At 45.9% G+C, this 23,926-nt stretch overlaps 1 protein-coding gene across 1 annotated transcript in view; it reads left to right on the forward strand.

Moving 5' to 3' along the window:
• Positions 1-7,354: 7,354 nt before the first annotated feature.
• Positions 7,355-23,926, forward strand: part of LOC119033258 (spectrin beta chain, non-erythrocytic 1) — a 94,205-nt gene continuing 77,633 nt past the window's right edge. The window contains exon 1 of the mRNA XM_037123121.1: positions 7,355-7,507. The gene's annotated coding sequence lies outside the window, so the exon portion shown is untranslated. The remainder of the gene's footprint in view (positions 7,508-23,926) is intronic.

A 23,926-nucleotide genomic window follows, 5' to 3' on the forward strand; every position in this document is an offset into this window, starting at 1 on the left:
AGCTGGAGGAGGTGGAGGAGGTGATGGAGCTGGAGGAGGTGGAGGAGGTGGAGGAGGTGGAGGAGCTGGAGGAGGTGGAGGAGCTGGAGGAGCTGGAGGAGGTGGAGGAGGTGGAGGTCAGTCATTCAGCCTGAATCCTTTGTATTAACTTCACATCTCATTTATAAGAAGTGTTTTGCTGTAAGTTTCGTCTGCAGGTTTTAAATAAACTGCACAGAATAACAAGTTTCACCACTTTATGTGTTGATAGGATTGAAATCCGTCACTGAGTTTTGATAAAGATCCTCACATGAGAAGAACCAGACAATGTTTGACAGTTTTACTTGAATATCGACTGAATCGATTACCGAGTCACTGTCACAGCCAGAGACGCCCAACAGATATTTGACTTGTCATGAAAATATAGATTGTGTGATATTCAGCAGTAGTTTGACCAGAGTTCATTAAGATACGTTACGTAACATTTCAGCTTTTAATTGTGTTAAAACAACTCAACTTTTGTTCAACATGTTGTTCAGTTGTGTTCTCTTATCATCACAGATGTTTCCAACACATCAGAGAGGAAACAACTTCTTCTTCTTCTTCTTCTTCTTCTTACATAAACGTAACATTACTAATCTTTAACTCGTGACCTCGTCTGTGAGGTTCCTGATCGTACTCACAGTTTGATTCACTCGGATTATTTCATCTCTTCAGTCTTTGTAAAGTGTCTGTGAGCAGCAGGTTGCTGGTTTGAATCCCTGCTTTCACTGCGCCTGTAATCAAACACACCCCGGTGTTGTTACATCACAGCAGGTCACATGACCTGATTACCTGTCGTCTGATCCAATTATATCGCAGCTGGAGAATCCCTGCTCGGCTGCCACGGCAACCACAACAAAAACCCCTGACGCAGCAGGAACAGAGCGACTGTGTGTGTGTGTGTGTGTGTGTGTGTGTGTGTGTGTGTGTGTGTGTGTGTGTGTGTGAGAGTGAAAGAGAGAGAGCAGGAAGGTGAAGCAAATGAGCTAAAATGTGACAGAAACTGCAGAACGACCCTTTAAAAGTTTAATTTCCATCATGAAATATCTTAAAAACACGCTGAAGATGAAGACGTGTGTGTGCTTACAGACCAACTCTCCCCGGATACACTGTTAGAGACGGACGCATTGTCGTCATGCCAACCCATCGGGAGACATCACGCACACACACACACACACACACACACACACACACACAATCAGCACAAGAGAGGAGGAGGCGTTAGTTGTGAATGTGTCTGGAGAGGATCTTAATGTAATGATGTTCTTACATAACTCTAACACACACACATTTTAGTTTTATCTAGCTGTGTGTGTGTGTGTGTGTGTGATTGAACACTATAATATACAGAGAGAAGAAGAAGTGATGGAGGACAGAGGTGAGATTCCCAGCATGCTCTCTGTCCCTGAACGCACCACAAAACACCAAACACCAAACCCCAGTCCTCCAGCAGCTCTCCTCACACTCTGTCTGTTCACTGCAGAACCTGCTGAAAATATTACAGCGAATAATAATAATAATAATACAGCAGCCGCCCACACACACACACACACACACACACACACACACACACACACACACACTGCTGCCATGAGAGAGAGACAGAGAGAGAGACAGAGAGAGAGAGAGACAGAGAGAGAGAGAGACAGAGACAGACAGAGAGAGAGACAGAGAGAGAGAGAGAGAGAGAGAGAGAGAGAGACAGAGAGAGAGAGAGAGAGACAGAGAGAGACAGAGAGAGAGACAGAGAGAGAGACAGAGAGACAGAGAGAGAGAGAGACAGAGAGAGAGAGAGACAGAGAGAGAGAGAGACAGAGAGAGAGAGAGAGAGAGACAGAGAGAGAGAGACAGAGAGAGAGAGAGACAGAGAGAGAGACAGAGAGAGAGAGACAGAGAGACAGAGAGAGAGAGAGACAGAGAGAGAGAGAGAGAGACAGAGAGAGACAGAGAGAGAGAGAGAGAGAGAGAGAGACAGACAGAGAGAGAGACAGAGAGAGACAGAGAGAGACAGAGAGAGAGACAGAGAGAGAGAGAGACAGAGAGAGAGAGAGACAGAGAGAGAGAGAGAGAGACAGAGAGAGAGAGAGAGAGAGAGAGACAGAGAGAGAGAGACAGAGAGAGAGACAGAGAGAGAGAGAGACAGAGAGAGAGAGACAGAGAGAGAGACAGAGAGACAGAGAGAGAGACAGAGAGACAGAGAGAGAGAGAGAGAGAGAGAGAGCCCACCCACACACTTTCAGTCACTGCTTGGAAAAGCTGGAAAAAATCCACTGGCCTCGACCTCTTCCTCCTCCTCCTCCTCCTCCTCCTCTTCCTCCTCTTCCTCCTCCTCCTCTTCCTCTGCCTCTTCCTCTCCCAGCAACCGGCTTGGCATCCCATAGTGGTCACCATGGAAACGCCCCTCTGTCTGGAAGTGTTTGTGAGAAAAACGAAAAAAAGAAAAAGATACAAAAAAAGACAAGATAAAGAAAGAAAAGAAAAGGCATGAGGCCTTCTCGTTTTCTTCTTCTGCCCTTTGTCCCTCCCCTCTCAACTTCCTCTTCTTCTTCTTCTCTTTCTCTCTGTCTCTCTCCATCATTTCCTCTCTGAATATCTGCCCGGCACTTCAGCTGCCCACACACTTAGTCTTATTCATCATGTTACACACACACACACACACACACACACACACACACACACACACACACACACCTGAGTGGGTGCTGACAGCCAGCTGTTACCAGGCAACATGTTGAAGTCGGGTCCAACTCCACTGTGACATTTAACTCAAACAACATCTTTTGTTCTGGTGGGTTTAATGCGCGGCAGGTGAAATGAAGCCGACCCGCCGGGTGTTGGAGAACACGCAGCGACACACGGACCACCGCCCACCAGCTGTCAGGCGGTTCTGAAGGGGCAGAGGGTCCAACGTCTCTGAGCACTCGAGTGATGTGATGCACAGAAGATGTTCAGATTCATGTTGGAAGAACTATAAGTCTAAAAACAGAACACAGGCCGGATACAAAAACAAACACATCCTCCGTCGCGTCACTTTAAGTGGAGAGTCGAAGCAAAAAGTCCAAAATAGGTTTTTATTTTAAAACAGGTTTCTATATTAGATCAATTAATTTGCATATTTAACACAAAATATGTCCCAGAAAACGTTTTCTTAATAATAATAATAATAATACATTTAATGTAGCACTTTCCAAGATGCTCACAGATCCTTAAAGATGTCGTATTACGATAATATTCAGAGTCGTACTTTTATTTAAGGATCCTCATAGAGCAGCTTTACATACTTTGTGATCTAAAATAACACAGATACAGCAGCAGAGACTGTCTGCAGACTGACTGAGTGTTTATGTTTTATAATAAATATATATATTCATATAATGCTTCTTACATAGTGACACACATAAGTTACAGATGTAACAGTTGGAATACAAACCAGGAGTTTCAGCCACTTTTCAGATTTTAAACATGAACAAAAATGTGTCATAACACAACAAAGGAGAGAAAAAACCTCTAATAAAAGAAACTAATGCAACAAAACACAAACATTGATATAAGTAATCAGCTGGGGACATTTTTTGGTGAGTTTGAATTTAGTCCTGTTAACCAATTTCTTTCCCTGAATTATAATTATATTTAAACATTATTATCTTTACATTTAAAGAAGATACTTGTTGTCCCTCCTGTGTATAATGAGGATGTGTTCAGGTTGGTTTGTCTCTCTGCAGAACATCAGTAAATCAGAGCAGGTAGAAAAACCAGGTGGTGATGTCAGAGGCAGCTGCTGCATGATGGGAATTACCTCCGCGACCTCTGACCTTCTCCTCACCCCGTCCTCCGCTTCAGAAACAAATATGGCCGCGGTCGGCTGGACATTTTACACAGTGTCTGGTATCTGAGTGATAATCCCACACACACACACACACACACACACACACACACACACACACACACAGACACACACACACACACACACACACACACATACACACACGGACCAAACTGAGGCTAAAAAGACCTTGAAGGCCGGATCACATTCTGCCCACACACACAGTGTCAATGCACACACACACACACACACACACACAGGCCTGTCAGCACGGCTGGATGTCCTTCAGGCCTTGAACGCATCGTCCTCAGTGTTTGTGTGAGACGCTTGTGATGATCGTGATGTAACAGCGTCCAGCGGGCCTCTCGGGTCAAACTGGACTGAAGTCGCTGCAAAAGTAAAACTTATTTCAGAGGATTAAATTTCATGTGACAGTTGTTTGTCAGCTTCTCTTATATTCTTATATTTCAGTGTAGATCAGGAAATTATTACACATTCAAAACTGCTAATATTTAAGTTTTTGTCCTCAACCTTTATAAAAAGTATAAACACTGAGCTAAAAGTCAGACAGGAAGTTAAAAACATGAAGTTAATCTCATATTTTACTGTTTTCTTTAGTTTTTTCATCTTCAGAGTAAAAAATACATTGAGTTGAAATGACTTGTGACCTGATGCTCGTCAACACTGTTCTTGAACACACCGACTGACACGGAAACAGCAGCTGAGACGCCTCATGAAGACCAGCGTGTCATTCTTGTTTTTGTTTCGCTTCTCACACCTTCCAGGATGTAGTCAGTGACAAAGATCAACAGGAGGGATTAGATATTCTCCATGGACAGCTGTTAACATGGAGATATTCACATGGCGGCCATTTTCCTCTGACGTCAGGCTCAGGGTGGGCAGCTAAAATGTCGTCCTGCTGACAAACTGTTAATGTTTCACAGCTTCCTGATTGATCACCCACTAAAAGATCCTGAGGGATTCGAATCATATTTTAGGGTAAAACGACATGTTTGATAACTTGTTAGCTAACGTTAGCATTCAACCACCTCCCAGCTCCTACATGACACATAGCAAAGGTGAAAAACTACAAAATAACAACGAACATGTTTGACACTTATATTTAAGTGCCGGGAACAAACACAGTGTTAGCTAGAAAATGGCTGAATGCTAACATTAGCTTTTTAACATGACATGCGGTCAAACGTCCCTGCAGAGTTTCTCTGTTCCTTCTGTTAATACAACGTGCAGCCTCAAACACAGCAGCACCAGTCGCTTTTGGGTTTCCCCACCCTGAACAGGAAGTCAGATGAAAATGGCCACCGTGTGATTCTGGTCTTTGATTCTGGGTCCAGCCCAGTACCGTCACTCCCGGGACAGAGAAATGCTCCTGACTGGTCCAAGTCCAACATGAAGTGTTGAGTCACTGTGAGAATGAATTATCTGACATTTGAAACCTTTTTTTTTAAACCTGCAGGTAGAAACTTAGATGTCGTCTGATGCAGATCGGACCTGCAGAACCAGGCTCGTTGTTTCCTCCCTGCAGACGGTGTGAAGCGTCTGAATCGCTGTGATGATTCATCAGTAGGAGGTTTGCAGAGCTGCAGGGTTTCCATCTCCGCAGGACTCGTCGAGGACTCGGTGGTTAAATGTGGAGATAAGAGCAGGGTCAGCATTACCCCCAACACACACACACACACACACACACACACACACACACACACACTGACAGAGGGGCTGATGGGAAACATTCTCTAAGTCCTCAGCAGAGAATAAAGTCTGTTTCCAGTCACAGCGTCTCTGATGATTTCACAGAAGTTCGTGTTTTTCTCTTTATTTAAATCTGATCTCTGATCAGTCGTCCACAACTTTTCACAGTCAGGACTGTTTGGCATCATTTGGTCTCTGCAGACCCCCCCCTCCCCCCCCCTCCCCTCCCCCCCCTGCCTGAATCTCCGCCTCTCACTCTGACTTTGGGAGCCGGGAGCGCTTCATATACATCCTAGCGCAGCCTCGGCGGGTGGAGACATTCTACTGGTACAGATGTGCACTAAAAATGCACTGTCACTTTTACCCTTATTCTTATTCACTCAGTGTTACAGTGAGAACAAAGTTAACATTTGACATTTTTTTTTATTTTTCCACTTGTAATATAAACAGTTTACTGGCTTTCTGATTCTACAGGCTGCCGTAGCTGGTTTCACACATCCTACTTCTCGGTATAGAGAAATATTGAAACATAAAAATTATTGTATTTGAACTGACATTTAAAAAAACAACAACAAACATTTCATATAAATCTACCACAAAGTTAATATGGAAGAATTGCAGACAGTGAGGCTGAAGCATTTAATAGTTGCTAAAAAGTGCTGTTTAAAACTTAAAGTTAGATAATCATATCAAACTGATGTCAGTTTATCAGAGGAAAATTCATATTAGTTGTTATTTTTATACACAATACAACAATTCTGTTATTGATTACATGAATTTGTAATGTGATGTTTATGTTTGTAAGCTGTATTATGAGAACGGTAGGCCTTATTATCTGGTGATGGAATGACTTGTTAAACTGATGGAAGGCTGAGATAAGCTAAGCTAAGCTAAGACTTACATAAAACATAAGGATTTAAATAAAAGAAGGGAAGTAGAAATAATAAATTAGTCATATAATTACAAATGCTAATAAAAATGTATTTCCTGTCTCATTGACACAAATACAGAATTACAGCCTCTCCAGAAGTATGCTAAGCTAGGCTACTTTCAGTCCATTCGCTAGTCTAAGCTATCACATTCAGTTCAATACAAAACATGAACATTAAGTTGTACATTAGGTTAATAACTCAGCAGCCTGTAATTTATGACAGTTCTCTGAGTGTTTCTGTGGCTTTCACATTCTTTTAATCAAAGTTTAGCACAAGAAGCTAAGTAGATGCTAAAAGATGGCTGACATTTGATAAGATTACATCGTTTAGCTGCTGCTGCTAAAGAGCAATACGAACCCTAAATGACACATCGCTACTTGTTTTAATCATTTAATCTGTTTGTTATGCTAGCTAGTTGGTCTGAATTTGGCTAAGCTATATAGCTAGGCTAACTGTTCCAGGACAGCAGGGCTGCAAGTATAACTCAGAGTCGGTTAGTTAGTTTTGGAGGGTTGAATTAAAAATACAGAACATAAATAAATAAATTGTCATGATGTCACGTGAAATTCCCAAGCTAGCTTAGCAGCTAGCCTGCATCTAAGTGATGAACACATTAATGATATTACATGATTTTGAAATGGGCCGTTCGCCATTCATGTAATTAGAAAGCATATTCTGCTCGTTGTAGTTAAAGTAGGCTTTTATGTTGATGCCAATACGTCTGTTTCCTGCAGAAATGTTAAGGAAAGCTCCGTTTGATTGAGAATCAGCGCTAACACCGCCCCGCCGGTGCTGCGGGGTGCATGAACCGAGCGTCCCGGCCGCTGCAGTCCGGGCCGTGGTGAGGCAGCGCGGAGCGGCGGGCGGGGTGAGGAGGAGGAGGAGGATGAGGAGGAGGAGGAGGAGGAGGCTCGGTGGATTTCAGGACTCGCTGCTCTGCCTTGTTTTCGCTCCGAGCTCTCAGCAGTCCGTCCGTCCTCCACTGCGAGCGGGACTCCACTGCGCTTCTGTCCGCCATCAGGTGAGTGTGAGGCGGCCTGAGCAGAGCTGCTCGTCCCGCTGCTGCTGCGGGCTCCAACCGGGCTGAGATCCATTGTGTGTGTGTGAGTGCGTGTGTGCGTGTGTGCGGCTGGTGGAGCATCCACATCCACGACGGCTGTGGCGGTGTGTGTGTGTGTGTGTGTGTGTGTGTGTGTGTGTTAATTGTATTAACCTGTAATTAAAGCGGCTCCGTCCTCCTGGAGGCGCAGCTGCGGTGAGGAGCAGCCGGGCACAGCGCGCTTCTCTCGGCTCTGTCTGTCTGCTTCGCCCCGCTGCTCTCCATCGTGTTGTTGAACTTGTCGTGTGTGTGTGTGTGTGTGTGTGTGTGTGTGTGTGTGTGTGTGTGTGTCAGTGCACCAGAGCTGCTGCTGGTTGTTGTTGTTGAACTCTGCAGCTCTGATTCATTTTCAGCTCAGAGGTTTAAAGTGATGGAGGATGTTTTTCTGACGATGATGATGATGATGATAGTGATAGTGATGATGATGATGGTGGAGTTGGAGGTGGAGGTGGAGGTGCAGGCGTGGTCGCCTCTGCTGACCTCCTCAGCCCTGGAGCACAAACAAATATTCCCATAATCCCCCTGTGATATCTCTGCAGTGACCTTCTGTGACTCTGGTGTCACTGAAACTCTGAAATCTTCCTCCTGGAGCTTTTTAAACACCTTGCTGACGTCCTCGTCTCCTCCTGCTCGTCTCCTCCTGCTGTGACCTCCTCCTTCACCTCCTCTGGTGTTTGTGGTCTGGCTTCATGTTGGCGTTTTCACTGTAGAGTTTTGATTTGCAGCTTCGAGGCGTTTCCTCTCTTTTCTTGCGCAGACCCTGTTTCAAATCCTGTCGAGCAATTATGTAATCAGATCCCGGCCGGCCTGCTGCTCCCTCTCCTCCTCCTCCTCCCTTCTCACTTTCTCCCCCTCTCCTCTCCCTTTTTTCCTCATAATCTTGTGTGTCGTTTCTGTTTTCTCTCCACCCTGTGTCCTCCTCCTCCTCCTCCTTCTCCTCCCCTCCCCCCTCGTCTCCTCTGTCTTTACGTCTTTGATGCAACATTTGGCAACTTGTTGACTCGAAGCCTTTAAAGTGTCACAGCGAGGTGTCGGGTCGTCTGAGCCTCCTGCAGCTTTCTCGGCCGCTGGAGTAGAAACTACATTATATAATGAAGCTGAATCCTTTTGGTGTCCAGACAGAGTGAGTTAATGTTCAGGGTGGAGGACCTGGTGGAGGAGGAGGAGGAGGAGGAGGTCAGACCTTCAGCCAGAAACCTTTTTTGTTTTAAGTTTCCTCTGCAGGTCTTTAATTTAATTTTCAGCATTTTCAGTGTGTAAATGAGATTTTAATCCAAAGTGACGTCTTCAAGTCATCTTGAAATTGACTGAAACAAAATATTGATGGTCTAACTGTTAAGTGAGAATAGCTGTTGTTTCTTCTAACCCTCCCAAAACAATGTCAGACTGACGACAGATGCTTCAAAATAAATATCCTAATCAGTGCAGCAGTTCAGAGACGTCTTCTTCTTCTTCTTCTTCTTCTTCTTCTTCTTCTTCTTCTTCTTCTTCTTCTTCTTCTTTTTATCCACAAGGCAGCTCGCCAACCATCTGGTCAAAGGTTTAGCATCTTGAGCTAGTAGCGGCTAACGTAGCCTGCAGCAGAGAAGAGGAGCAGAAAGCAGACGAAGGTCAGCTGACAACAACAACCTTTTCCTCACTAAGCTACCAGCTGACAGAAGCAGCTGTAAAATGGTGGTTACGTGTTTTTTTTTTTAGTGCCAGAATTGGATCCAGTAACATTTGGAAAGTGACGACGAGCTGCATGATTCAGTAAAACGGAGCGTTAGCCGGCTCGATCGACGTGAGTCTTTGTGCACCCAAAGTGGTTTAATACCTGGTGACCGAGTTTCTTTTCTGTTACGTGTCTACGCGTCTCTGAGGCCGACTCGTGTGACATCACTCGAGGTCATTCATCAGACTCGACATTTTCCCTCCAGAGACACTGAAGGATTCGTACGACTGTGTCTGCAGTCGAACTCCTGGAAACATTCAACAGTAAATAATCACAAACAGAAACTCTGCAGTCGTCTGCAGAGAAACTGATATCCAGCGTTCACACACCGTCACAGAGCAGATCAGATAATTAGCTTCTGTCTTTGAATCCGACTGAACTGTCGGGCTGATCGGGATGTTTTGGACCTGCTAACGTTGTCAGAACTGAATTCAAGTGCGGGACAGTGAAGCAGGAGAAACCTTGTTTATCAAATCTGTTGGTGATTAATTATCTTGTGCTTGAAAAGAAGAAACAGAACTAAAGATTTGTTCAGTTGCATCACAAATTCATACTGAAGCGCTATTCCTGCCACATGATTCGCTCGTCTTCTTCTTCTTCTTCTTCTTCTTCTTCTTCTTCTTCTTCTTCTTCTTCTTCTGTCGTCTCGTTGTTCAGACTTCATCACTGATTCTGACTGACACAGAGGATTCAGTCTGACAGCAGCTGATGTCTCACCTTCCGTCCTCCAGTTAGTCTCCAGTTAGACTCATAATTACAATAATAATAAAATATATCATCTCATAATAAGAACAAGTTTGAGGGAATAAATAAATCTGATCTGTTCTCTCTGAAGCTTGAGAGCAGAAGTCTTGGACATTAAAACTGTGCAGAACGAATGTGTTTCTTCTTTTATTTTTCCGTGTGGCGTGATGATGGCGGCCCTGCTCAGAGAGCTGCTCTGTTTGTGTTTACAGCCTCTTTAGATGAAATGGATGGAGAGAGAGAGCAGGATGCAGAGGGGTTTTATGGGAAATGTGGTTTTGATTTAGAGCAACAGAAAACGTGTTGTGTGCTGCAGCGTGGGCCCGCTGGCTCACATTCTTTCCGTATAAAGCCGCTCGGCTGCGATCAATAATTGAACTGAAGTCACATCCGGCTTCTGTTGGTCCGCCTGAGAGCAGCTTCACTGATCGGATCATCATTGATCTGCAGGGACGTTTTAAGTGACTCGAGGCTCCTGCAGGAAACGTGAACGCTGCTGCTCGCTGCCAGAACTCTCTCCTCCTGTAATACCTCGGCGGCGAGGATGAGGATGATGATGATGATGATGATGATGCAGGTTTCAGCCCGGCCCAGCTGGCGTGATGCAGAGAGATCTGAGCTGTACATCATCGGCTCTGCTGCAGCGTCCTGAGCTTTAACACCGGCTAATATTAAAGTGAATCACTGTGTCGACTTCAGAGGAGTTCAGCTCTGCACCGATTACATAACACGACCCGACAGAACCACCGTCTGAACACATGGATATACAACAAAGACAGTTCTGTCACATTATGTCAGTTCTGTCCTGTTCTAACGGGCCTGTGGTGCCGTCGTCTTCAGCTCTCTGTGAAATAACTCAATAATGTCCCGTTCTTCTCGTTCACGATCATTCAGTCATTCTGAGATGCCACCTGGATGTTCTGTAGCATAAAGCGGGTCGAGCTCATACTGACTTCACGTGACACCTGCTGAACTGTTGGACCTCCCAAATTTAACGACTGCTGTGATATTTTAAAATCAGCTGTAGCTTCTCGTCAGAGTCTCTGTCTGACCAGCTGGTCGCTGCTCAAAATGTCAAGCTGAACCATTTCCTGTTTGACGTGTGGTGGATAAAACGAGTGAATGCATCAGAACTGTTGTTGGATCCGACTGAACAGTCGCGTCCTGAGTCCGCTTTTTGTTCTGCTGTGACCTTTTTCTGTTTGTCTCTGTGTTCGCGCCGCCTCGACTGGTTTAATTAGTGCAGAACACGTTGACGGAGCGTCTCAGGCGTCTTGTTTGTTTGCTCAGAGGAGGACGGAGGGACGGAGGTCCGGTTTCAGGAGCTGCAGTCATGTGATCAGAAACTCAATAAAGAGAGAAAATGAAGCTTTTAAATGCCTTTGATCCGCCTCTGAGTCCGAGTGAAGGACAGAGCGCCGTCTGTTCAGGCGTGATCGAGGACAAATAATATAAGTGGCGCTTCGGCTATTTTAGGACTTTGACTCCAAGAGGAAAGCGGGGAAGAGGGTTCTGGTCCTGAGATTAAATGTTTTTGTGGTCTGGTTTTTGAATTTCTGACCGTCGGTCCAACAAAAACAGATATATTCAGTTTGCGGTCGTATTAAAGAGTCAACAGAACCAAGTCGTCACATTACAGACACGTTACTTTCTGACTGAAGGCCAAAGATTTATTTACATTCAAATCCTGAACTGAATTCTTCTTTAATTTAAAGACACAATCTGTCAGATTTCTGTGTTAAGATGTCTTAAAACAAACATGTTGTTCATGTTGCCGCGGCGTTTCTCACGTCATCACAAACGTTTCAACACGTTTACTGAAGTTTCATGTCGCTGTGATTTCAGGAGAGTCAGAGACGAAACGTAACGTGACGACAACTTCAAACTTTACACCTCAAACAATTTCCTCCCGGGGATTAATAACGCATTCAGAATCTGAAAACATTTCCTCAGAACTCAGCACTCAGCAGAGACTCTGGTTCTGGTTCTGGTCCTGGTCTCCTCTCTCATGTTCATGAAGTAAAGTCCAGCTCCAGTCAGCAGAACAGAACCTGCTCTGGATCACTGCTGCAGTCGGGCTGATCAACAGGAGTGAAGAGATGAGAAGTTACAAACATCTCTGAGCTCAGCGGCTCCGGATCAGAACCTGATGAGACTCCAGGTGCTTTTTCTTACTTCTCGACCAGTCAGAGTTTAAACATCAGACAAACGAGTCGTCAGGAAACATCTGAGAACGTCTGCAGCTCCGTGACGACTTCATCTGATTCTGACTGTCAGTTTGACTCATTTTGATAAAAGCTGCAGAGTTTTGATGACGGTCGCCTCCAGCAGACCCTCTAAATATAGCCGAAGCCGAAGCCTCGCCGCTGGGAAACATGTTACCCTCCTCCTCGTCTTCCTCCTCCTCCTCCTCTTCCTCCTCTTCCTCCTCCTCCTCCTCCTCTTCCTCCTCCTCCTCCTCGTCTTCCTCCTCCTCCTCCTCCTCCTCTTCCTCCTCCTCCTCGTCTTCTTCCTCCTCCTCCTCCTCCTCGTCTTCCTCCTCCTCCTCCTCCTCCTCCGTGTCGCACTGTTCCACTTCTTCCTATCTGGACATTTTCCAGAACATTCCTCGTCTCTTCATCCACAGGAATCGCTTCAGCTGGTTTGTTTCACTCTTGTCCTCCTTTTCTCTCCCCCCGTCTCTCCGTTATCGCTTCACCTCCTCCCCCTCTTCCTCCTCCTCTTCATCAGTCACACCTTTTTTTTTTCACCTCCCACTAACCCCCCTCATACTTCCTCCTCCCTCCTCGTCCTCAGTGAGCCTCATGATGAAGATTACTCCTCCTCCTCCTCCTCCTCCTCCTCCATCCAAACTCTTTCAGCTTACAGTTTAAGCTTCAAAGGAGATGAAGGGCGGAGGAATAAACTCTCAGCGCTCAGGAAAATCCCTGAAACACTTTCAGAAACGTTATTATCTGCTTTTATTTGTTTCAGTTTTATTGTGGAAGCTCTTTCTGTTGGAGGTGAACGACTGAAACTGTGACGTCAGGGAACGAAGTGTGAGGAGGAGAAGGAAGTAGGAGATTAGGAAAGGAGGGAGGACGGACGACGGGAGTGTGAAAATAAAAACAAGTAGAAGGAGTGAAGATGAGGAGAGAAGGAGGTCTGCAGGAGGAGGACAAAGAGAGGACGGACGACAGGAGAGCAGACGAGCGACCTCGTTTCTAGAAATACGAGCACAGCTCTTCATCTTAAAGTGACGACGCTGCTCGTCTTCATCGCTCACGTCTTTAATCAGCTGTCAGTCAAACTGTGACACTCCTGAACATTCATCTTTTATCTGCTGTTGTTGCAGAACTATAAAAAATGACCCACATTTCTTTGGATTGACCCGAATCTGAAGATCAGAACCTGGGCTAATGCTAAGCTAGCTGGAGGCTAACGCTAAGCTAGTGTCAGGTTTAGTCAACTTTTTCATGGATTGATCAGAATCTGCACACACTCGTCTATAAACATTATTATATTTTGTGTAACTGTCTTTCAGAGTTACATATTTATGTTCAGCTTGTTGTGAAGCGCTGATTCTGCAGAATCTTTGGACTTGGATCAGACGATTTAACAGATTCTTTATGTGACGGTGAGACTTGATTTTCACTGATGTGGAGCCAACATGACACCGAACAGAATCACAGAGCGAATAAACAGAACCGGAGCAGAAAAATGATGAAGGATAAGAAGTAAAATGACAAAACAGGAATAAAACTGAGGTGCATAAACGATGACTGACCACCGTACAGAACAACATGGAGTTAAAAACAGTTCTGAGTAGTTTGAAGTGTTGAACGGACCGGCTCGCTGATAAACTGACCTCCTGTCAGCTGCTGCTGGCGCCGGACGAGTCGTCGGACTTTGTTACAGTCGGGACGAGATGTTAGGAAACATAAAGAACAAGATCTGGAACGCATCCGTCTGTTTTTATTATGATTGTTGTCTGTGTGGGTCTGAGAAGCAGCTCAGTATCAGAGAGGCATGATGGGATTCTGTTCTCTTCAGTCTCGGCTGCATATCCGGGTCACGTCGGGTCGAGCAGGTTTCACCTCAGCGGAGGTCGAACACACACTCGTCTCTTCTTCTTCTTCTTCTTCTTCTTCTTCTGTGTTTCTTCTCTCCACACGTGGAGCGTCGTTGATCCTCCCTGAGCGGTTCGGCGCCGCTCCGACTCAGCAGCCGAGAGTCACGTCAACACTGGTTCTGTAACAGTCTCAGATGTGGAGGACTCGACCCGATGACCTCCCGCTGAAACATCAAAGCTGCTTAAACGTTGGCGCTGATATCTGTCGCATGTGAGCTGCAGCTCCTCAGCCGAGACGCCTGGTGAATAAAACATGAGGACAGAGTGAAGATGAAGACGCTCGTCTGCAGCAGGAAGCGTTTAGACGTTTAGAGTTCCACCTCCTGTTTCTTCACGAGCTTCAACCACGAAAAGTTTAAAGTCGTCTCTGACGGTTCTGCTCTCTGGTAACGACCCGGTCGGTCCAACATGAACAACAATCACAACTGTAGAGCAGCAGAGAGATCCGGACCACAGGTCGACCAACCAGACTCTCTCAGGGCCGATATTGTTTATCTGAAATCAATCGATATTCATTTGCAGTAAAAATTAAACTCTTTTGTGTCAAAATTTCAAACATCCAGCGATGAAATAAAGTAAATTCTACTGAAACTACAAAATACAGTTTGAAGGAACTTAACTTGAGTATTTACATTTATTTAGACATTTAAATCAGACTGTGTGACGTCGTGATGAAGCCTGATGATGATGTCGAGTCAGACGAGGTGATCAGAAGCTGTTTCCAGACGTCGTTCTGGACATTATAAATGATTAGTTATTGATAATAACAGTGAGTGACAGCTGTGATCCTCAGTGGACGATGATATCAGTTTGTTTAAACCGGTGATCGATTACTCAAACTAATCAATTAACAGAAGCCAACAAGTATTTTGTTGCTTTTCAGTTTGAATCCAAACATTCTCAGTTTACACACACACACACACACACACACACACACACACACACACACACACACACACACACACACACACACACACAGATGTGTGTTGACCTTCAGCAGAACTCCATTTAATTTGATTTCCATGTAGCTGAAGGCGTTTCTCTGTCTCACAACACACACACACACACACACACACACACACACACACACACACACACACACACACACACACACACACACATTCCTGATAAATGAAATGTTCGGCTCGAGGCCTCCAGATGTGTTCAAGTCGACAGTCACAGTTACATTTATTGAAATATTACTTAAGTACAAAGTAAACATCAGCCTGTTTATGATCAGATCACCTGATTGGTTGATTGGTTGGTTGGTTGGTTGGTTGGTTGGTTGGTTGGTTGGTTGGTTGATTGACTGGTTCTGTTCTTGGTCCAGAGTTTGACCTGGTAGATTTAAGGACTCATAAGTATCCCAAAAAACTGCAGTATTTACAGTTAGTTACAGTTAGTTCACAGTAATCTGAGTATTTAGTTACTGAGCATCATGTAACTGTGTGAGTCATAAAAACAGTTTGCAGCTGATCCAAGCGGGACTTTTACAGCCTGAAGGTCCGATCTGTCAGAAATCTCAGCCCATCAAACTCTGACGCTCTGGGATTGTAAGTCGGGTCGGTTCTGTCCCACAGTGTCGCCTCACAGATCAACTTTCTGACAAACTGGACCTTTTTAAAGACTGAGAGTTATAGAACAATAGATGTAATGAAGTGTTCTGGTGTGTGTGTACCGGGTCCACGCCCTGAGGCGGTGCTGAGAGACAGACAGACAGACAGGAAATGAGTGATTATGTGAAACTGGGTCGAGCCTCGGGCCTGCAGACCTGCTCACTGTCGGCTCTCTGCTCAGCTCACAGACTTCATCTGTGTCACGATATCCAGACGGTTCCTTCTGTTGCTGCTTCGTCACGTGGCGTCGACGCACCTTAATGGCGGCTGCAGAGCGCCGCTCAGCTTGACATCGTTCTTTTTGTAGCTGACGAGAATGTAAAAACATCCCGAAATGTTAAAAGACATCATCCGTACGTTTCTGTTCGTAACGTGTCTGTGACGGCGACACGTTGGATTCCTGGAAGGTGACTTCAGCTGCTTTATTCAGCGTTGCTATGACGACAGAGAGGCTGACATCACTGACCTCCGCCCCTCTCGTCTCTCTCCAGGGTGGAGGTGTAACACAACCCCGGTGACATCATACTCTACATTACATCTGTGTGTGTGTGTGTGTGTGTGTGTGTGTGTGTGAGGAGATTTACACCAGTGTGTCTCTTACCCACTTGGCATTGATGACATTGGACAGGGAGGGGGAGGAGCTACATGTCCTTGACCGAGTGCACATTCATCTCACACACACACACGCACGCACGCACGCACACACACACACACACACACACACGCACACTGTCATGGTTCATGTCCTTCCTGTTGTTTCAAACTCAGCAGATCTTTGATGCTGATATTTAAAAACCGTCCAGTTCATCTTTTAACTTCTGTTTTGGTTTGATTGACAGCGTGGAGAAATATCTGAATTGATCATTTACTGATATTGGATCATTAGATGTTGGATGTCATTTCATGTCGACGGTCCGAAGTGTCGTCTGTGTTGTCGTCAGCATTAGTGTGCTAACGTTTAACCTGAAAACAAGCTAACAGCAGAAATACGACTCTCTCACAGTGTTAGCATGATGTGGTTACATGCTAACGGCTACGTAGCAGCAGAGCAACATTTAGCTTTTGTTTACCTCCGCGGACACGTTTCAGTTGTCCTGCAGGAAACCTGTCGAGAGTTAAAAGACAGACAGGTGAGTCGGTGTGACAGGTGGGCGCCAGGTCTGTAACCTGCTCAGTTCAGGAATGTGTTTGATCCCACTTTAACAGTGTGACCAGCAGGACACACACACACACACACAGGAACAAAAGAACTACAGTTACTGTGAACACACACACACACACACACACACACACACACACACACACACACACACACACACACAATCTGTGGAATAGATTAGATCTGACATCCCACAATGCACTGCAACATGAGCCGTGCAGGATTGTGGCTCGGACAGAGAGAGAGAGTGAAAGTGTCTGGCAGACGGCCGAGCGACATGATGGGATAGATCACCATGACGACACAGCCGACCCTCCAATCTGGGCCGCGAAGAGCCGAGGGTTTGCGTGCCGTGTGTGTTTCCCCGTGTGTGTGTGTGTGTGTGTGTGCGTGTTATTTTTGGACCGGTGCTGCTTGGAGCTAAAAGTGCTCAGCAGATATTTTGGATGTGTTTGTTTCTGGATTTGATGCCTAAAATAATTTTCCAGGTGTCTATTTTTTTTATTTTTATATCTTTTTAAATCCAGCCGACTAAACTCCGTCTGGCTGTGAACGTCCAGCTGTCGGAGATAAAACCACAGACAGACTGACAGCGTGTGACATCAACCAGCAGCAGATCTGAGCTTTAACTGGACACAACGTAAATATTAATATATTAATATTATATACATATTAATATTCATACTGCTCAGTCCATTAACATCTATCAATAATAAATATGAGCTAGTTAAATCCCACAGGGAGAATTTAGACCAATGAAATCACAAGATGTATTTTTAATCGATGGTTTCTCAGGTTTCCTGCTCTGCGATCCGACACCAGAGATCTTACTTCCTGATTTATAAGATGAGATGTTTTATTGAGATGAAGTTGTCGTACAGCTGCGTTCAGAACCAGGTTCTGTAGAGAAACTGACCTCAAACTCAATATTACTATGAGTGAAAATAGTTTTATGAGTGAAAACTGTTCAGATATTTGACGATCGGTACAATAATGATCAGTATATCAGCTGATAGACACATTTTAAGAACTGCGACAGTTCAAAATAAAAGCACCAGAACTGTTCAGTCTTCGTATCGCTTCACTGTTTGTGATGTAAACAAACGATGTGAAACTTCTTTCTTTCTCTCATGTTACGTAACGTCAGTCGGACTTCAGTTGTTCTGTATTTTGTAAGTGTGCATCCACAGACACACACAGTCGGATCCTCTGAACGGAGTTGAAACCAGGCGCCGCCCAGCTCGCAGGAGTGTTTATTGGTCCGGTGTGTCGCAATGCATTCTGGTTGTTGTAGGTTTTCTACCTTTTGAACAAACACCCCGGCTCGTTGTCTCTTTGTGTTCGACCTCGTCCAATCAGAGACTCTCTGCGGTCCGAACGTTCCTGCTCTGCTCTCGGTGTCGTCGCCTCCTGCTGGTTCTGCTGCGAACACGCATGTAATGGATCGGCGGGTCTTTGACGGGTTTTCCATGAGAGCGAGCTGAACGGCAGCTGGTCCACTCATTAAGTGTGAGTGAGATAATGAGGGAGAGGCTGAAACATCACATCACAGCTGAGCTTCACCCAGAATCAGTCTGCTGACGTCAGCACCGACAACATGTAGTTAGTTTTGATCCGCTGTGGGCGGTTCTGAAGACACACTGGACTGTAATGTTTCACTGAGAGGTTTGACAGTGTTGTGAAGATAGTTCCACATATTTTATTGTGAAAGGGCAACAATGGAGAGTTTAAAGGTCCGACATCAGAGCGAGCAGAAGAACGAGAGGCGAGGAAGCGTTTGTGCCAGAGTTCACATCTGGTCGGCTGAAGGGTGTGTGAGGCTGCAGAACATCTGGTGCTGTGGTTTAACAGGGTGTGTGTGTGTGTGTGTGTGTGTGTGTGTGTGTGCGTGTGTGTCAGATTAGCTCTAGACGTCACTGAATATTATGACTGAAGAGTGCAGGGTGGAGAGAGAGGAGGAGGAGGAGGAGGAGGAGGAGGAAGAGGACGGGTGGAGTGCAGACAGGAGAAATGAGGGTGGAGTGAGAAGAGAGGAGCGATTACAGGAGGGAGGATGATGAAGGTCCGGAGGAAGAAGAGAGGGAACGTCCTCCTCTCTCATTGGCTCTCTCCCAGCTGCTCCACCCTCCTCTTCCTCCTCCTCTGTGCTCCGTCCTGCTTCTATCAGACGGGTCAGGAACAGCCAGTTCTCTGCAGTCCAACTGGACACACACACACACACACACACACACACACACACACACACACACACTTTATCCATTGAGGTTTCAAGCTGTAAAATGATTAAACATTATAGAAGATTTTAAATGGTTCAGAATAATAACTGGGACCATCTTCTTCTTTGTCTTTGTCGTCTTCTTCTTCTATATCTAAATGTTCTTCTTTGTCTTCTATGTATTCTTCTCCTGCGTTGTCCTTTTCTTCTTCTTCTACATCGTCTTCTCCGACGTTGTCGTCTTCTTCTTCTTCTTCTTCTTCTTCTGACACAGTTTGAATGAACGTACTGTACTTGCTGTACTTCCTGTCTGTGTTGTTGTGATGGCGACGGTGTGCGACCTGGTCTGATGTCCTCCAGCATCATGAAACATTGCTCTACGTTACGTGTGATGAACCGTTGCGCGGCAGGAGAAAAGCCTGTAAACTATTAATATCAGTGTTGTTTGACGCAGCAGCAGCAACATGTTTACTGCATGTGAGTAATTTCTTAATGATGAGTCGTTGAGCCTCTGCGTGATGCCTGCTGAGGGACCAGTGCTCACTAATCACTCTGAGGTAGTATGATGTGAGCCGGTCTGATTGTCCTCTCCAGGCTCCCGTAGCTGACGGATCACAAACACTTCTGAAGAGTCTCTCGACCTCGACTGTTGATCTGCTTCACCTCCTCCTGCTGCCGTCTGATCCCTTCTTTCTCTCCGTCCTCCACATTCCTTCACTCCATCTTTACTCACGCATTCCCTCGCTAATGTCTTTCATCTTCCTCTGCATGTCGGGTCGGCTTTTCATCTGATTCATCCTCTCTTCTTCTTCTTCTTCTTCTTCTTCTTCTTCTTCTTCTTCTTCCTTTTTCTTTGCTGGTATCTGTTTCTGACTGTTTCTTACTCTCACCACTGTAGCTTGTGAAATGAGGCATTCTGGGTAATGCAGTTCTAAGATGTACACACATCAGTTGCAGTTCATTAGGTATGACAGTGTGTGCTGGTTCTGTTGGACTCAAACTGGCCTGTACTGGTTTGTGTTGATAATCTGGTGCAGGTTCTGGTCTCAGTGTAGTTCTGCTCAGTGTCAGAGGTGTGTGTGTGTGTGTGTGTGTGTGTGTTTGATGATAACCAGAGTAAAGAGGAGGTTATCTCGTCCCAGTGGAGCTGCCATTAAACCCACTCCTCTCCTCCAACTGGCCACAAAATGTCCGTCTCCTCCCTGAGTGTGTGTGTGTGTGTGTGTGTGTTGCCACCCACTCAGCGATCTGTGTTACGTTCGTTTCCAGTGAACTTCTGTTAATATCTCCATCGTTTGCTGCTCGTCTATTTTTACCCAGAGTTCCTGTGGCAGCGTCGGATCGTCTCTTTCTGTCATGATGTAAAATATTCAGGAGTCGCTGGTCTGAGTTCGTGTCCCCGCAGCCAGAATCTGGACTCGCAGTATCAGAGTATTGATCTGATATCGACGAGGTCACTGTGTGGGCTTCATCTTTCTGACTTTCAACAGGTTGAGGTTTTATTGCACGTGAGAGTTTTAACTCTGAGTAAACACACCTGACGGCGTTGACTCCAGCCTGCCAGCAGAACTCAGCAGAATAATCAGACGATGTGCTCGTGTCATCACTGTGAGCTTATAAATGATGATATTGAATTATCTCCTCGGCCCGGTTCTGAGACCGGCCTCCCGCCGATCCGTCCGGTTCATGTGAAGTTCAGGTTTTCCCGTTAATTCGCTCCTTTCTGCCTGAAGGTCACAGATCCGCTGTGGACAACAGACAGTAATGAGAGCAGAGAAAAGGCTTCTTTCTTTCTTTCTTCCCTCCCTCCTCCATCTTTTCTCTCTCTGCCGGACAAATTAGAGCTTAACTTCATTAAAATGACTCAGTCTGATTGCATGAGAGCTGAGCTTCGCCTCCCTCAATGTGTTGTTGTCGGTGTCGGACGTTTCCCAGGCGTCTGGAGCGACAATCGGCCCATCTGTCTGCCGGCGCAGACACAGTGGCCATTCAGAAATGGATATGAGGGAATAATTGTGCTGTTTATCTGAGAATATCACACTTATCCTGGAGCCTTTTGGCTGCTGCCCTCAGCTCGAGTGTCGACATTTACAGTACGAGGAGAGGAAGCTGCTCTCCGGCTCCTCACACTGCTCTTTACCCAGAGGCGTTTCTGATATTCTGTCCACCCGACGTCTCTCAGTGAGAAAAGAGCTCAGGTCCTGAAACTGATGCTGAGGTGGAGAGTGAAGCCTGAAGAGTGATTTGTGCTGATGCTGATGTCAGTAAACGCAGTTTCTGTCCAAGAAGGCAGAAAAAAGGCTGCGGTGGTGACGCTGGTGAAACACACGAACAGATTCTGCAAAAATTAAAACAGCGTTGCAGCGTTCTCCTAAACCAGCTGTGGACCGCTTTTAAAATGTGAAAAAACAACCTGAAAAGTTAAAACCATATTCCTAAACTCCATTAAAACTTTGCAGAATTAGCTGTTAGCACTTCCTGTTAGCAGTGAACCTGTGGATGTTCAGACAGCTGTCACTGGATCACTGTGACGCTGAAGCAAACTTAAAATCATGATGTTTCTAAGGCAAGTTCTGCACGCAGGAGGAGCGTCAGGTTTATGGAGTCTAACAGGATGAAGTTTGCAGATTTATATGTTCAAACTCAACTTCACTGTGACTCCATGATAACCAACACCACAGCTGAGGAACAGAACCTGGATGATGTGCGGAGGAGAGGTGGTGGTTCTGGTGAAGTCCGGCCTCACAGTCGGTTTATGAAGCTCTGGGCTGAAGTCGAGGAAACGCTGCTCTGTAGATCAGAGCCTTATCAAAAGCACAACAGGAAAAATCCATGTAGTGATTCTGGCTTCACCTCTGATGCACCGCCCGCCCACGTCACATGGGCCGCCCTGCACATCCAGAACACGCTGACCTCTGTTGGACCTGTGACGACACAGAAATGTTCCTCGAGGTCCGCTGAGCTCTGAGACTTCACCAGAACACAAACACGCCTCTAAATAAAGAGGAAAAATAAATAAAAAGGATTTCCACTTTAAACCTTCAGAGTTTGTTCATCTGCACGTTCTGCAGGATTAAACAAAAAAAAAAAAAACCCAGCAGGCCGCGAACAGCACCGGGGTCTGTGCCTCCATTCATCTGTGTCCTCCACCCGTCTGTCGCTGCAGAGGGAGGAGAGGCTGTTTGTTTGAACAGGAGGGAGGGAGGGAGGGAGGGGAGGCTGTTCTTGGCTGCAGGCTGCTGTTGCATAATGGCAGGAAGAAGGCAGGGAGAGAGGAGAGGACGGGGGAGAGGACGGGGGAGAGGGGAGGACAAGAGGAGAGAGGAGAGGGGAGGACAAGAGGAGGGAGGAGAGGGGAGGACAAGAGGAGAGAGGAGAGGGGAGGACAAGAGGAGAGAGGAGAGGGGAGGACAAGAGGAGGGAGGAGAGGGGAGGACAAGAGGACGGGGGAGAGGGGAGGACAAGAGGAGGGAGGAGAGGGGAGGACAAGAGGACGGGGGAGAGGGGAGGACAAGAGGAGAGGGGAGAGGGGAGGACAAGAGGAGGGAGGAGAGGGGAGGACAAGAGGAGGGAGGAGAGGGGAGGATGGAGGAGGAGGAGGTCGGTGTGAACTCCAGAGTGAATCAGGATCTGGGACCTGGACTCCTGCATGCTTCACAGTTTACTCCCACAAACCAGCCTGTAACCTTCTTATCAGAGTGTTTGGACTGAACCGAACCTGAACTGGACTGGTTCTGCAGTGTGTGGTGCTGAAGTGAAATGACAGGCGTGTGTGTGTGTGTGTGTGTGTGTGTGTGTGTGTGTGTGTGTGTGTGTGTGTGTGTGAGAAAGTAAATATTTAAGCATTCCTCAGATTCTCAGCAACACTTTGATAAACTGTGTTGATGATTTACAGTCGCAGCAGAGGCTCATGGGAAGTGTAGTGTCAGAATAACAGATGTTCGGACGTTATCAGTGACACATCTGCGTGTCCTGGTCGGACAACATGTGTCCTCGAATGATGGAGGACACACACACACACACACACACACACACACACACACACACACACAGCACTCAGAACCCTCATTGATAATTGATAGATCGTACGTATGCAGCTGCATGCTGTGTGTGTGTGTGTGTGTGTGTGTGTGTGTGTGTGTGTGTGTCCATCAGTTACATGTGTGCAGGCAGGCATGTGCTGCATGTTCACACACACACACACACACGCATGAACACACTAACATGAAGAGATGATTAATTCATGGAGAAGTTATGAAATATAGATCCACAGAAACACTCTCACACACACACACACACACTCACACACACACACACTCACGCGACATGTCGACTGCTGTGGTGTCGATAAAGTTCAGTCTAATTTACATTTAAAAACATGGAACAACTTTAAAGGGCTGCAGTGAAAAACATGTCTTTATCGTATTTTTGTCTGTTAATCTTCATTCTGATTATTTCAGAGTGTTCAGCGTCTGAAACGTGAGACGAACGTCCTGTCAGCCATGTTGGATATTAACTGTTAGTTTCACTTCATGTTGGACATTTAATGGAAACGAGTCCGCTGCAACCATCCAGATTCTGCCTGAACTTCTGACATCTAAATGTGGATCTGCTGCGTTTCGATGAATTCTACGCTACGTAAAGCGTAACTTAGTCAGCAGACAGGACAGTGTCGTAGCTGAATCAGCTCCAGTTCTGTTCGACTGAAACAGTTCTGTTCCAGTTTTCCTCGTCTTGGTTCGTTTTCTCTGTTGTGTGATTAGTAGATTTTCTTACAGCCGA

This window comes from Acanthopagrus latus, chromosome 15, assembly GCF_904848185.1.
Source record: "Acanthopagrus latus isolate v.2019 chromosome 15, fAcaLat1.1, whole genome shotgun sequence".
Taxonomy (NCBI): Eukaryota; Metazoa; Chordata; class Actinopteri; order Spariformes; family Sparidae; genus Acanthopagrus; species Acanthopagrus latus.